General features: G+C 37.3%; 1 long non-coding RNA gene and 1 pseudogene across 1 annotated transcript in view; both read left to right on the top strand.

The window, feature by feature from the left end:
* The window catches only part of LOC117312595 (uncharacterized), a 308,456-nt gene that overhangs the window by 257,835 nt on the left and 35,244 nt on the right, over window positions 1-15,377 (top strand). The gene's annotated exons all lie outside the window — the stretch shown is intronic.
* On the top strand, window positions 10,407-11,329 carry LOC101331679 (non-selective voltage-gated ion channel VDAC3 pseudogene; annotated as a pseudogene).

The raw sequence follows: 15,377 nt of genomic DNA on the forward strand, positions 1-15,377 counted from the left end.
TCTTTATATTTTAAAAGGAAACTTTTCAATTCTGAAGCCAAAAGAATGAGAAACAAACTCAGATGTATTGTTGACAGTTTTCAGGGATGGTGGGAATGGGGGAGAGCTGTCCCCTCCTATTGCTAATGTGACGATAGTATTTTTGAGTTTTGGGGAAAGGCAGTGACAGCCTATCTATAATGAAAGAATTTGAGAATATCAGATACTTGGTTTTGCAGTACCCCTTGTGACTAAAGTGGAGGCATGTGACACGGGCTCCACTGATCAGACATGCTCGACCTCACTTTAACTTCGAGTTAGGGAATTCAGGTAAAGAACAGAGACATTGAAGAACCCATGTGGGTGGAAGGCTGCAGTGGAAGAGGCAACTCCTCGAGTTTCCAGGGCAGCAGTGGCCATGGGCAAAGGCAGTGTCCGGTGTTGAGCAGCTAGTGCCAGGGGTGATGGTGGAGGTTCAAGCTGTGGCATCAGGGGGTTAATGGCGGCAGCAATGGTATCTTTATAGGACTAGTTCTGTGGGACGATTGTGACTATGGTTTTAGGAGCTGTTCTTGTTCCTATTGTTTTTCCACATCTCAATCTGCAGCCCTGCTAGTGATTCCTCGAGTTATCTAATAACCTTTAAAACAAATTTAATTGATCAGAGTCAGTTTCTGTTGATTACAACTAAGAACCCATGCACCATTTCAAGGCCAGCAAGGGAAGTAAGATCCTGGCAGTATTATTGTGCTTGAGCTGTTCTGGGGAATATAAGGAATATTGGTGTATTTGGAAAAGGCTTTAGAAAGTCTGTGTCAGAATCTTGGCTCTAGCAATTCACCAGTAGTGTGATACTGTTGGGAAAACTCCTAAACCTTTATCTTCTCAAAAGTACAAATGGGAATAACAGTATCTATCTTGAAGGCCAGTTGTAAAGACTGAAATAAATATGTAATGTGTCCAGAACCATGCCTGGCATATGTTAGCCACTAGAGTTCTTTTTGTCCTTACCACTTCATCATGTATGTAATCTACCTAAGCTCTCCCACATCACTGGAGTGGTCTGGCCTAGATAGTAAAAGATGTTAAAACAAAATGAGTATCTATAAATTGAAATTAACTGCATGTGTTTTTAAGAAGGCAAGTGGAAAACAAGCATACATATGGGTCATTGGGTCACAAGTTAAACCTATCATTATAAACATTTACCCATCACACATGTTCTAAGACATGGTATCGTACAGTAGAATATCCAAAGATGAGGTCATACAAATGACATTCTTTCCTTCACCTCAGAGGTGTTACTTCAGGTGTTTGAAGAAGCAAAATGCAATGCCGACATTTGCTAGTTTGATTAGGAAAGTTTGTATTCTTAAAGGCTATCTAATTAGCAAATTGAAGCAGCTAATATGAAGGCCCTGGACCATTGATCCAACGGCATGATTGTGGATCTCCTGGTATGGAGGAAAAGGTGTTTGTTTTGCTGTATTTTCTACATAATCCTGGTTACACTGTCTTCAGAGACTAAACGAAAACGTAGAAGGTTGCAACACTCTCTGGTAAGCCTGGGTGCCACAGGGAAAGTCATTAACTCTTTCAGGGCCCCATTCTCCTCATTGACAAAATGGAGATTACGTTTTCTCTCTCTTGGGTTGTTGTGAGAATTAAATGAGATCATGCATGCATAGTTCTGAGCACAACGTCTGGTTTACTCTTTTTAAAATGGCTGCATTCACAGAGATGCTCCCTCCACTTTCAGTTTAGTAACATGCATATTCATAGAGAATTGGGTTGCATTATTTCTGAGAGACAGGTTTCTGAGGGGGCGTGGGTTTGCCAAATCTACCAGCTGTCTTCACGTCTTTCCATCCCCATGAGATTTTCTGCACATTTTTCCTGCCCTTTTAGTTGCTCCCCAGAGACAGGCTCCCTTAGGAAGGAATCAGGGTATAGGCGGATGCTCCATTAATTTTCTTGTTGGCATTTTACCAGCAGTGGTGTGGATGACCCAAGGGCAGCCAGGAGAAGAGACAGCTAGACAGAGCCTGCAGGCCGCTATAGAGTTCTTTCACTAGCAGAACACTGTGAATGATAAACCTTTAAACAGTCGTGTGAATTATAGAGAAAGCTTCCAGTGAAGATAGTGATGTTGGCTGAGTCTAGGGAATGGAAAAGATGAAAAACAGGATGGTAAGAGCAAAAAAGTCAAGTGTTCCCCCATAAGTCTTTATTTCTTTCCTTTTAAAATCCTAATTTAAGTATTTCTAAAAATTGTAAAGACTGTATAACATTACAGGATGTTTAATAAATGTAAAAATAGATAAATACATATCACTCAGATCTTTACCCAAACATATTTCATTTTAAATTGTGCACATCTCATCCAGTTTTCATCCATATGGAAAACATATTTGCTATATTAGTAAAAAGGGTTCACTTTTTCTTCTTTGCTATTTTTATTTTTTAATTTTTTTAAACATCTTTATTGGAGTATAATTGCTTTACAATGGTGTGTTAGTTTCTGCTTTATAACAAAGTGAATCAGCTATACGTATACATATATCCCCACGTCTCCTCCCTCTTGCGTCTCCCTCCCACCCTCCCTATCCCACCCATCTAGGTGGTCACAAAGCACCGAGCTGACCTCCCTGTGCTATGCGGCTGCTTCCCACTAGCTATCTATTTTACATTTGGTAGTGTATATATGTCTATGCCACTCTCTCACTTCATCCCAGCTTACCCTTCCCCCTCCCTGTGTCCTCAAGTCCATTCTCTACGTCTGCGTCTTTATCCCTGTAAAAAGGGTTCACTTTTAATTCCATGTAACACTGTTTAATTTTCAATGCTGCCACATAGATCTCATTATCATTTATTTTAATGAAAGTGTTCATCAACTAAACACATTTCTATTATTTATATAATCAAATGTCAATAGTTGGGACAATTTCATTGCTTTCATATATTTCTTATCACATTTAATACACAAAAGAACATCTTTGTTCTTTGACCATAGCCTGTTTTGTCTTTTGGATAATTCCTTAAGATAAATCCCTCAGAATGATATTTGTCAACATAAGGGTTGGAATATTTTTAATCTATATCGAATATCACATGAAAAGATTATACTTATTTCCTACATGTTCAATTTTTCTTTGGAATGCCTTAAAAATGAAAAAATCTTGCAAATCTCTAAAGTACTCTTGGACTTTAGGTAAAGACATAGCAGGTATATAATATCTGTCTTATACAAAAGGAGAGATTCTAGTACAAAATATTTAAGTGCTTTGCTTAAAGTGACACCTTCAAGCCATTCAGGGTAATGTTCCAGGACCTAAGACAAACTTCCATTAGTTTCAGATCAATTCATTTACCTTGCCCCCAAAGACAACTTTGCAAACAACTTAATTTCACTGCTCATAAGTCATCCAGAGGATGTTCAGTGCTGTCCTGTCGTGCACGGCAAGATCCAAAACGTAATGTGGTGCTTATTCTGGAAATACTCTTAATGGAACATTGCGATAGGAAAACTCAACACTTTCTTCTTAGCTCCATAAAATATGAACTAACAAAGCCTAGAAAAATTATTCCAAAGATGACTGCTATTTAGCTTCCTGCATCTGTTAGCCAATTCATATTTGTTTCTACTTCAAGTAACATTTTTCCTCTTGTCAATGCATTAACTTACATTTGCAAAATGAGAGAAGCAATTTAAGAATTAATAAGAAAACATGTTTTTATTTGGCATGCTCCCAATTTGATCAATATCACAGAGATCATTTGAAATGAAACTGTTTCAGTCAACATCTTGCTTCCTATTATCTGATAGAGACATGCAAATTATTACAGATTTTAGTCCTTTGTGACCTCCAGCAGCTCCTCATGCTGTCTATGATTCGATTTTTTTAAAGCTTGCTGCAGAATTTTCAACAGGACAGGAATATTTATCATTAAGATACAGACAGCCCTTTACAGAATTTCCTCTGTGTTATACGAACACTCTTCTGTCTCAGAAAGGCAGAATCTTTCAAATGGGCATGATTTGCGTCTGTAAAACCTTGCTAAGGATTTTTTATGACTTCAAATTTTAGACGGTTTGTTATTAGTTTGTAGGTAAAGCCACAGCAAACTCTTGTGGAATATGAAAATTAGTTGGATTTAGGCTTCTGGGAAAGCATCGAGTACCCAGCTCCCCATGGATAGTTTTTACCTTGGGATAACAGAACAGTTCCCATGTAAGAAAAAGAAGGGGTTGCTGACTGAGATTAGTTGGGTATAATGTTCTTCGTGGGTATTTAAAGGATGATTTCTTGATCAAATCAGAACCTGTATTTTTATTCCCCCAAGTATTCTAGCCAAGATTTTGAAAAATGTTTCACCCAATCCCCGTCCTTTGGTGGACACATAGAGTACAGCAAGAGGCTCCGTGACATCTAGATTAAGAAACCGTCCTATGTGGTAACCCCTTGTGTTGCTCTTGGTGTGCTAGGGTAACAAATGGCCACCAAAGGTACCCAAGTCCCCAAACCTGTGAATATGTGAATTTACATGATGAAAGGGACTTTGCAGAGTTGATTTAAGTTAAGGAACTTGAACTGGTGAGATGATCCTGAATTGTCCAGGTTGACTCAATGTTATCATAAGGGCTCTTATAAGAGGGAAGAAGGAGGAACAGAATAGGACAGAGCATTTTGACAATGGAAGCAGAGATGAAAGTGCTCAGCCACACGCCAAGGTTCTCCTCTGGAGTTTCCAGAAAGGATCAGCCCTTTCAACACCTTGATTGTATCTTCATAAGACTCTTTCTGGAATTATGATCTCTAGAAGTGTAATATAATAAATGTGTGTGCTTTTTAGCCACGAAGTTTGTAGTACTTTGTTACGGCAGCAGTAGCAAACTAATACAGTAGCTTTCCAAAGAGTTTGGTCAGTAACCACGTGGTGCTCTCCCGTGCACTGCAAATCCAGATCCTCAAGTGGTGCGTACCTTGGAAATTCTCTTAATGGATCTTTGTGAGCATCACTTGCTCTCAGAACTAGTAAAAATAATATATTTTAAATTGTGTAGCACTGTGCACTGTTTTCATTGTTGGGGAGGAAGTAATCAAGAAAAATTAAGAGTACATACTCAAAAGTCAGGTTGCCAGTTTTCAAATCCCACCTATTCCATATATAGTTCCATAACCTGGGTAAGTTATTTAACTTTTCCATACCCCAGTTTTACTCATTTGTAAAATAGAGGTAATAATAATGACTTCTTGTTAGGGTTGTTGTGAAGATTAAATGAGTCAATATCTATAAATTAATGAAGTAAATTAGTGCAGTAAAATAATTTAACCTAGCAGGCACTATATGTTTTGTTGTAACTATTATTACATTTTATATTCTAGATCAGTATTTACCAAATTTCCATAATGTTATGTATTACCTAGGAGTAGCTGTTAGAAATACAAATTACTTAATGATATTCCAGACTGGAAAATTATAATCTTTAAGACAAAGGTCTGGGAAACTGTATATTTAATAAATACCCAAGTAATTCATATCATCGAGGAAGTTTGGGAAAATTGCTGTATAGGGTTGATGTTCATCCTTTGCTGCACATCAGTTACATCTTTGTCTTTAAAAAAGGTACACAGATGAGAGGAGCCAGGGACCCTCTTACTATAATGATTCATCAAAAACTTTGTTGAAAGTTATTAATTCCACAGCTCATTTCATTCATTCTCTTATTAGTTCATCTATATATTTATATATATTCTTTCATTTTTCAAACATTTACTGAACATCTCCTATACATCAGGCTCTGTAGTAAATGTGTGGGATGTAAAAATGAATAAAATAGTCTTGTCCTCAGGGAAGTTGCGAAGGGAAGTATACAGACAAATCTATAGAGAATTACAATTCACTGCAGGATATAAAATGCCACAGGATGCTGAAGGATCACAGACAGAAGATGAAGAGATAAAAGAGGGAAACATAGAAACAATTTGCTAGGCTTAAATGCAGATGGTGCTAAGTTATTTTCCAAGTATTACATATTTGCTTGCTCATAACACATTTAAAATGTAAATATATCACCTCTCATTTTGTAGGCTAGGAAACCAAGGTGGGGGCACATAGAGACTTGCCAGAGTTCACACAGAGAATCAAATGCTAGAGCTGGCATCGAAAACATATTCTAAGTTCAGAACTCTTTCTACTGTATCATGTTGCTTGTCATACAATTATTTCTTTAGGAAATGTGCCTAGCCTTTTAGCGTTAAGAGAAGGCCCAGCTACTCTTCACCTTTTAGAAGCATGGTGGTTTCTCCAGCACATAGTTTTGTATATAGTGTGAGCCCAATAAATGCCACAAGAATGAAGGGAGTTAATATTCATTCACTCATTGAAAATCTTTATTGTACATCTATACTGTATTAGGTATTAGGAGGTGAAAACATTGTGTCTTCATGGATTTATAGACATGGAAGAGAATGAAATTTGAGAAACAGTCAAATATGTTATTCTCTCCTAGACTAGGTTTTCTTTCTGAAGTTCTTCAATTCCTATGACGTGATTTGTTGCAAACCATATTGAGAAGAAACTGTCAGCCTCTCTGTGGGGTACTCTCACTCTCAGGCCGGGGAAACAGGCCTGAGAATCAGAAAAAAAATTAACCCCGGATAAAACATGGGGTTGCATAGCAGTGAGGTTGTATAGACCTTAATTATTTATCTTGCTAACTCTATTATTATCATTGTCTTCATGAAATATTATAAGATTCATACACACTTGCCTTTTTTTCTATATTTCAGTCATTCAGTTAACAAACATGAAGCACCTATCATATGCCAAAGCTTGGGCCTTATTCAAATCTGTATTTCAAAAGCCTATCACAACACTTTACATATAAATACTATGATTACCATTCATGCTGCTCAGTGATATTTCATTTCCTGTCTCCTTCCAAGTGTGGAGTAGGCATATATCAAATAATTAGTCCTCCAGAAAGCCAGCATAAAAACTTAGTGTTTAAGCAAGGCAAAGTTTCTTTGACCAGCTGCAGTAAGAGAAAACACTATTTTAACATTGTGTCAGAAAGGGGAAATCAATGGAGAATTTTTACAGGGTTTTGGGGCCTGAGCTAGGTGATTTTAAGTTGTGTCTTGCAAAATGTGAATTAGTTGAGATCAGGAAATATTTATGACATGATGGCTTTGCATGGTGGACACAACAAAGTGAAGGTCTTGAAGCCATTCTTGATAGTGGGATGTTAGTTTTGATCAATAAATTACTTGATTAGCACGCGCATCTCTCAGGGTCAAGTGTTTTCTGAAACAAGTAACACTGATTTTTGCTTGTTTTCTGTATTTAGTTAGGGACAGGAAATCACACCTAAACATGTGAATAGGAAATTCAGTTTACTGCATTTCTCATACTGCACTTCAGACTCGTGTTATGGGCCTTGTGTTGGCCAATGAAACATGAGTCATGGTGACGTGTCATTTCTGGGTAGAAGTTTTAAGAGATGATGCGGGCCTGAACATATTCTTTTCCTGTTCTACCACAGTGTCTGGCATGGTGTAGCTAGTGAATGCTTCATCAGCCTGAGTCTCAGAGGGGAGGTGACGTGACAATGAACAGAGGTCCTAGTTATCCTGTCACCAACATGTAACTAGTGTAGGAAATAAACTTTTTTTTGGTCTGTTTGGAGTCAGTAATAGTGGTTATTTGTTCCTGCAGTAAGATCTAGTCTATTCCGAACAAAACAGAGTCTAGGTAAATATTTGGCTAATATTTAATATACAAATGAATGATTAATTCATTAAATCATCACTACATTAAACATGAACTCTTCTCAGGTTTTCCATTTAGATCTCATACAGATGTGCTCCATTTAATAAAATTTGATGTATGGAGATTTGAACTTAAATAAGGCCATAATTATTTACAAAATAAAACATCCCTCCTCACTTGAATTTGTTTAAAATAATAAATGCTTGACCTTCCATTTACATGTTTATGATATAAAGCAAAGCACAATACATATACCTCTAGATTTTTCTCCTCTCCTGTCTTCACCAAGGATATGCTGCAAATCTCTTGAATAACTCCTCTTGTTTACAAGAAGGGTATTTTAAAGACAAATAACTATGTAGCAATTTTTGCTGCTGTGTAGGACATGGTGTTTTCTAGCTCAATTCCATAGGTAGACTTTGGGGAGGGCAATTGGGGTAACTCATTCACAGAAGATTAAGTTCAGAATAAGGGAAACTTTTATCTTCCCTCTTCTGGAAAAGCAATCCTAACATTTATAAGACATTATAATATTAAAGAAAATTACTACCATAATTATGTACCTTGCTAATGTCTGTATAATTCTAGAATGAATTAATAGTAATACTGCACTTAAAGATTGAGTGAAAATTCTGAGCATTATTCATGTCTCTGCCAACATTCTTTAGCTCTTCATGACATAACTAGTACAATAGTTTGTCATCTATAATTGTTTGCTGAATAGCTAAGCATACCTCATAATGGAAAAGAAAAGCTAGAGGAAAAGGAAAGGAAAAAGGAAAAGGAATAGTTTCAGTATCATCTTTTACTGTGCTTGGTACACACACTGTTTAGGAGTCTTGTGTGGGCCAATATGACTAAAAGAAGGAGCTCACATGGGTTCATTTCTCTATAGTTCTGTATTTCTGGCTCTTAAAAAATTATTACTGCATGAATTTAATTTACTTCTTGGTGTGAAATGGTCATCCAGTAAACCAAAGAATGCATCTATTATCCTCACAGCCCATTATGCCACTTTGTCCCACCATGTCCCTCCAACCTCATCTCCATGTTTAGCACCCACAAATCACACATTTTCACTAAAATATTTTGCTGCAGTAGTAAAGATAGTTGTTAAAGACCCTGAGAGAAATAGATCCTATACATTTATTGCATATAAAATGTGAGTTGCAGACTTTATTACAGCCAAAAAAAGCTATACAAAAGTAAAGACTTCCTGTAATATTAACAGAGTAATGTCACGCATGCTTCTTGCATTAAAACCTTAAATACCCTTAAGAAACTTGCCGTATGGGAAATGTAAACTTAGTAAATTCACTGTAAGGAGCTTACCTTGTGCAGTACCCTCACATCCACATTTAACCACATGACCACACACACATGAAGTCTGTAAGATGTTGTAATTATCTTCTTTGCTTATAATTTGCTTTTAATTATATGTAAAACAAAACCCATTCTGAGGTATATGAAGTCATGTAATCATGTAGGCACCCTGCTTTTCCCATATACTTCATTGATTTTGAATCAAACTAAAAGACAGATTAACTCAACTCATTTATTTAGCATCATTTTTTACAGGTAAGGGAACACATCCAGAGAGAGAATTATTTGAGGTCACAAAGAGGTTTTGTTATTTTAGTACTCCAGTATATTGGTTTTAATTTAAAATATTTTTTGAGAAACTTTCGCCTCTTCCATATTCCTGACAGGGCAACTTGTTCAGAGGTAGTTACAGTTATATGCCAAATTATCATAGCAATTCTGAGATGAAATACTTAGTAAATTTTTTCCTGAACAGTTATTTTGGATACAGTCCTCACCAGTAAAATTATCCACCACGTTGTACACTGCCTCCCCATGCTATAGTCGATATCTATCCTTAAAATTGGACACATGGTCTTTTATACTTCGGAAGTATTTTTGTTTGCTTTGGTTTTCTTTCTTTTGTTTTTTGTTTTGTCTGGTGGGCCCAAAGAGAGAGCTCAGATGCTCCCACAGCCCAACTCTAGCTATAGGTAAGCCCAATAAGCAGGACGTAGAGAACTATACATTCAAGCCCATCTCCTTCACGGAGATTTGACAGGGTTTAAGCAGTGCTTTTACTAAAAAAGTTAGACAAGTATCCCTAAAAGGTAGAAAGACTGGGACTTGTGACTGCATCTGATGAATCTATTCAATTCCATCCCATTGTGTGATGATGATCATTCTCTTTGAATCTTGGATTAGAGCACTGGGGAATACTTGTGTGATTTAAAAAAAAAGAGAGAGCACAGGAAACAAAAGAAAAATAGATAAACTGTGCATCAAAGGACACAATCAACAGAGTGAAAAAGCAACTTATGGAATGGGAAACAATATTTATAAATCATATATCTGATAAGGGGTTAATGTTCAGAGTATATATTTTTAAAACTCCTACCACTCAACGACAACAAAAATAATTAAGAAAGAAGCCAAAAGCCGGGCCCTGCCGCGCACGCGCACACTCGGACAGTTGGGGGTGTTAGTCCGGCTCTCGTGTGTGGTGCGCGACCCCGGTGCAACACTCTGGCACAGCCGCAGTGTGGGGCTCGCAGCGCACAGATACCGCAGGTGTGGGGCTGCACAGGCGTGGACGGCGTTGGCCTGAAGAAGACCTTAAGCGGTGCTCTAGTGGAGTGGATGGACTCTTCTGGCTGAGCGGACAGGCCCTGCCGTCGGAGATATGTGTAACACACCAACTTACTATGACCTAGGAAAGGCTGCCAAGGATGTCTTCAACAAAGGATATGGATTTGGCATGGTCAAAATAGATCTGAGAACCAAGTCATGTAGTGGAGTGGAATTTTCTACTTCTGGTCATGCTTACAATGATACAGGGAAAGCATCAGGCAACCTAGAGACCAAATACAAGATTTGTAACTATGGACTGACCTTCACCCAAAAGTGGAACACAGACAGTACTCTTGGGACAGAAATGTCTTTGGAGAATAGAATAAGTTGGCTGAAGGGTCAAAACTGACTCTTGATACCATATTGGTAGGGAACACAGGAAAGAAGAGTGGGAAATTGAAGGCCTCCTATAAACGAGATTCTTTCAGTCTTGGCAGTAATGTTGGTATCAGTTTTTCTGGACCAAACCATCTATGGCTGGGCTGTGTTGGCCTTTGAAGGTTGGCTTGCTGGTTATCAGATGAGTTTTGACACAGCCAAATCCAAACTGTCACAATAATTTCGCCCTGGGTTACAAGGCCACAGACTTCCAGCTGCACACTCATATGAACAACGGCACTGAATTTGGAAGGTAGATCTACCAGAAGGTGAATGAGAAGATTGAAACATCAATAAACCTCTTGTGGACCACCGGCAGTAACAACACGCGTTTCAGCATCGCTGCTGAGTACAAGCTGGATTGCAGAACTTCTCTATCGGCTAAAGTGAATAATGCCAGCCTGATTGGCTGCGTTATACTCAGCCCCTTCAAGCAGGAGTGAAACTGACCCTGTCAGCTCTAATCCATGGAAAGACCTTCAATGCAGGAGGGCACAAGGTCAGGCTGGGATTTGAACTAGAAGCTTAATGTGGTTTTGTTTTGTTTTTTTACACCCTCAGAGTAATTTTTTTTTTTTTTTTTAATTTCTGCATGTCCATATCAAGTGAACTTTATTAGTAAACAATCATGATCCATTGCTATAAGAGGTGTCCGTGAATTCTGGAGTTCCAAGAGACCTCATAATTGTTTCTTTTTTTTTACTCACAAATAACCTGTGTATGTTTATTTTTTATTTTTTCTTCTTATTAGTCATCCATTTTATACACATCAGTGTATACATGTCAATCCCAATCTCTCAATTCATCACACCACAACCCCCAACCCCCGCCGCTTCCCCCCCTTGGTGTCCATACGTTCTCTACATCTGTGTCTCAATTTCTGCCCTTCAAACCAGTTCATCTGTACTATTTTTCTAGGTTCCACATCTATGCGTTAATATACGATATTTGTCTTTCTCTTTCTGACTTACTTCACTCTGTATGACATTCTCTAGATGCATTCACATCTCTACAAATGACCCAATTTCGTTCCTTTATATGGCTGAGTAATATTCCATTGTATATATGTACCACATCTTCTTTATCCATTCATCTGTTGATGGGCATTTAGGTTGCTTCCATGACCTGGCTATTGTAAGTAGTGCTGCAATGAACATTGGGGTGAATGTGTCTTTTTGAATTATGGTTTTCTCTGGGTATATGCCCAGGAGTGGGATTGCTAGGTCATATGGTAATTCTATTTTTAGTTCTTTAAGGAACCTCCATACCGTTTTCCATAGTGGCTGTATCAATTTACATTCTCACCAATAGTGCAAGATGGTTCCCTTTTCTCCACACCCTCTCCAGCATTTGTTGTCTGTAGATTTTCTGATGATGCCCATTCTAACTGGTGTGAGTTGATACCTCATTGTAGTTTTGATTTGCATTTCTCTAATAATTAGTGATGTTGAGCAGCTTTTCATGTGCTTTCTTGGCCATCTGTATGTCTTCTTTGGAGAAATGTCTATTTAGGTCTTCTGCCCATTTTTGGATTGGGTTGTTTGTTTTTTTAATATTGAGCTACATGAGCTGTTTATATATTTTGGAGATTAATCCTTTGTATGATGATTCATTTGCAAATATTTTCTCCCATTCTGAGGGTTGTCTTTTCGTCTTGTTTATGGTTTCCTTTGCTGTGCAAAAGCTTTTAAGTTTCATTAGGTCACATTTGTTTATTTTTATTTTTATTTCCATTACTCTAGGAGGTGAATCAAAAAAGATCTTGCTGTGATTTATGTCAAAGAGTGTTCTTCCTATGTTTTCCTCTAAGAGTTTTATATCGCTTCGTCTTACATTTAGGTCTCTAATCCATTTTAAGTTTATTTTTGTGTATGGTGTTCTAATTTCATTCTTTTACATGTAGCTGTCCCATTTTTCCAGCACCACTTATTGAAGAGGATGTCTTTTCTCCACTATATATCCGTGCATCCTTTGTCATAGATTAGTTGACCATAGGTGCATGGGTTTATCTCTGGGCTTTCTATCCTGTTCCATTGATGTATATTTCTATTTTTGTGCCAGTACCATATTGTATGGATTACTGTAGCTTTGTAGTATAGTCTAAAGTCAGGGAGTCTGATTCCTCCAGCTCCATTTTCTTCCCTCAAGACTGCTTTGGCTATTCAGGGTCTTTTGTGTCTCCATACAAATTTTAATATTTTTTGTTCTAGTTCTGTAAAAAAATGCCATTGGTAATTTGATAAGGATTGCATTGAATCTGCAGACTGCTTTGGGTAGTATAGTCATTTTCACAATATTGATTCTTCCAATCCAAGAACAGGGTATACCTCTCCATCTGTTGGTATCATCTTTAATTTCTTTCATCAGTATCTTATACTTTTCTGCATACAGGTCTTTTGTCTCCCTAGGTAGGTTTATTCCTAGGTATTTTATTCTTTTTGTTGCAATGGCAGATGGGAGTGTTTCCTTAATTTCTCTTTCAGATTTTTCATCATTAGTGTATAGGAATGCAAGAGATTTCTGTGCATTAATTTTGTATCCTGCAACTTTACCAAATTTATTGATTACCTCTAATAGTTTTCTGGTGGCATCTTTAGGATTCTCTATGTATAGTATCATGTCATCTGCAAACAGTGACGGTTGTACTTCTTCTTTTCCAATTTGTATTCCTTTTATTTCTTTTTCTTCTCTGATTGCCGTGGCTAGGACTTCCAAAACCATGTTGAATAATAGTGGTGAGGGTGGGCAACCTTGTCTTGTTACTGATCTTAGAGGAAATGCTTTCAGTTTTTCACTGTTGAGTATGATGTTTGCTGTGGGTTTGTCTCTGCACTTCCTGGACTTGGGTGTCTATTTCCTTTCCCATGTTAGGGAAGTTTTCAACTATAATCTCTTCAAATATTTTCTCAGGTCCTTTCTCTCTCTCTTCTCCTTCTGGGACCCCTGTAATGTGAATGTTGTTGTGTTTAATGTCCCAGAGGTCTCTTAGGCTGTCTTCATTTCTTTTCATTCTTTTTTCTTTAGTCTGTTCTGCAGCAGTGAATTACACCATTCTGTCTTCCAGGTCACTTATCCATTCTTCTGCCTCAGTTATTCTGCTGTTGATTCTTTCTACTGTGTTTTTCATTTCAGTTATTATATTGCTCATCTCTGTTTGTTCTATAATTCTTCTAGGCCTTTGTTAAACATTTCTTGCATCTTCTTGATCTTTGCCTCCATTCGTTTTCTGAAGTCTTGGATCATCTTCACTATCATTATTCTGAATTCTTTTTTCTGGAAGATTTCCTATCTCCATTTCATTTCATTGTTTTTCTGGGGTTTTATCTTGTTCCTTCATCTGGTACATAGCCCTCTGCCTTTTCATCTTGTCTATATTTCTGTGAATGTGTTTTTTGTCCCACAGGCTGCAGGATTGTAATTCTTCTTAACGTGGTTTTGAGTAAAGCATCAGCTTTGTCCCTGGAGGTGAAGAGAAATGAACCCACTATGTTTTGGCCTTAAAATTCTTCTGTGAAATTGCAAAAGTGTGAACTTTTTATTCTTCCAAAGAATTGTAATCCTCCCCACACTGAAGTCTAGATATCGAGTCCATCCTAAGGGAGGTGTGCTTGAAGTCATGCCCGGAAGTTGTCACATTCGTGCCACATTTCAGTTCAGTTCCGCAGTGTTATTTTCCATGTGTTGCTCAGCAATGGTGTAGTGTCATGTTACAAAGGAGATGACCCGACTCTCCAGTTGTTCATCACGTCCTGCATATCCCACACCACTTCTTCATGACCTTGTATTATATAGGTCTCTTTGTGGTCATGGAATCTTTGGTTTTGCATCAGAGTAAAATAAAATAAACCGATCATATTTGGAATATATTAAAAAAAAGAAGCAAAAGACTTTAATAGACATTTCTCCAAAGAAGATATACAAATGGCCAAAAAACACAGGGAAAGATGCTTAATATCACTAACCATTAGGGAAATGGAAATCAGCACCACAATGAGATACCACCTCATATCCGTAAGGATGGCTACCATCAAAAAACAGAAAATAAAAAATGGTGAGGATATGAAGAAAGTTGAAACCTTGTACACTGTTGGTGAGAATGTTAAATGGTACATCTACTATGGAAAACAGTACAGCAGTTTCTCAAAAATTAAAAATAGAATTACCATATGATACAGCAATCCCACTTTTCGGTATGTACACAAAATAATTGAAAGAAGAGTCTTGAAGAAATATTTGTACACTTATATAGTCATTGCAGAATTAGTCACAATAGCCGAAAGTTGGAAACAACCTAATTGTCCAGCAATGGATGAATGGATAAACAAAACATGGTAAATACAAATAATAGAATGCAGTAAGTCCCCTACATATGAACGAGTTCCTTCTGAGAGTGAGTTTGTAAGTCTAACTTGTTTTTAAGTCCAACAGAGTTAGCCTAGGTACCCAAGTAACACAATTGGCTATAGGGTACTGTACTGTAATAAGTTTATAATACTTTTCACACAAATAATACATAAAAAACAAACACAAAAAATAAAGGAAACATTTTTAATCTTACAGTACTGTACCTTGAAAAGTACAGTGTACAGTAC

The sequence above is a fragment of the Tursiops truncatus genome, chromosome 6 (genome assembly GCF_011762595.2).
Source record: "Tursiops truncatus isolate mTurTru1 chromosome 6, mTurTru1.mat.Y, whole genome shotgun sequence".
NCBI classification, from domain to species: domain Eukaryota; kingdom Metazoa; phylum Chordata; class Mammalia; order Artiodactyla; family Delphinidae; genus Tursiops; species Tursiops truncatus.